Source organism: Elgaria multicarinata, chromosome 5 (genome assembly GCF_023053635.1).
Source record: "Elgaria multicarinata webbii isolate HBS135686 ecotype San Diego chromosome 5, rElgMul1.1.pri, whole genome shotgun sequence".
NCBI classification, from domain to species: Eukaryota; Metazoa; Chordata; class Lepidosauria; order Squamata; family Anguidae; genus Elgaria; species Elgaria multicarinata.
Window position 1 is genome coordinate 56,423,529 of NC_086175.1, and position 1,639 is coordinate 56,425,167.

Below are 1,639 nucleotides of genomic sequence, written 5' to 3' on the forward strand. Positions count from 1 at the left end.
AAACAAAACCTGGTTGTATATTGTCATACATTAGCAGTCAAAAAACCCATTACTGCATCATAACTTCAACAGTCCACAGAAAGATTAAAACAGCTTAAAAACAAACATTTCAATAAGTTTCTGAACAGACAGACATGGCAATGGAGTAAAAATGGACATTTATTATAACTAAACTGGTGCAATACTAAGACAGTGTCCACATAGCTTGTCACAATCACAAAGCTTTTCCAACCAAGCACATACAAGCCAACAGTGTAGACCTTAAACATGGTTTGAATACACATAGAAATTGCTTTTAAGTTGACATTTTAGAAGATCAAGTAATTCCATCACTTCAACATTATGCAGAGGGACACTCTGTCACTTGGTATTCCAGGTTTTTCACGAGTGAAATGTAGAACAGGACTGCTGTGTACCTTATGCAAACATGATTTTCATAAGGCTTCTGTTATTTTCACTATGTGGCATGAAGCAATGATCTTTTAAATTTGTGGTACTATTTATGGTAAAGTAATTGGGTGATTTGGAACACACCTGTTAATGAAAATAGACCCAGAGGGTAATTTCTTAGTCATATTATTGGAAAGGTGTACAAGTGAGAATACATGCACGTATTCACACTTCTTTTAGCAGGTGGTCTGGGCTGAGGTTTTGGAGGACATACATCAAAATGCACGTTAAGTAAATGTATGGCTTTGTGATACCCATGCAGCCTGATGCTATCCATGTTTGTTTGGAAGTAAGTCCTATTTTGTTCAGTGGGACATACTGTCAAGTCAAGTGTGCATACCATTGCAGCCTGTTTTGTTAATTGGCTGAATGAAGGCATGGCAGTGATTTAAAGTACGTTTCCATTGTAATGCTTGCTTCTACTGTGTCAGAGATGCACTTTGCTGAAACCTAGCCTTGTGTATGGTAGAATTAAAACTAATGAGCAACTACAGATTTGCAAATCATTTGGGTAGTTGCTTTGGTTCTGGTTTATAGTGAATGATACTGGTAAAGTTAGACTAACATTTTGTAACATTCCTTTTTTACTTTTTCCCTTTCGGATTATGTCAAGTGTATCTCAAGGACGTTTGAATTAATACTGCTTTATACTTTTGAAAAGACTGTGCAATCCAGAAAGCATTTAAGCTAGTAAAAGAATATGGTTTTTAACAAGGGAATTTCTTGCTGTACTATATTAACTCAGTTTTCTTGTTGAACTTACAATTTTATTCTGTTGTTCTGTTAACAACTTTGTTGCTAGAAATGAAGGTACCATGACAGCTCACAACACTTTGCCTTAACAGACCTTAATAAGATTCTTTGGTATAAATAAAACAGCCGTAAACAGTTGTTTCCCCCTATCGTCTGTAATAACCTAAACTGAGCTTTAACAAATGCTGACTTTATAATAAAAGTCTTTGGTTGCACAAAGCCAAGTTCTAAGTTAACACATTTCACTTTGTTACCATATGCAATTGTTTTTCAGTATATGGCATAATGTACAGCATCACATACATTATGTGATGGCAAAGTAATTTACAAAATATAATTACTGAAATTGCCATCTATTATTCAATGTTGTTAAATTACTGTGACTTAAATCACTATGAAATCCCTTTTATTTATTTTTCAAACTTTTTTTTAAAAA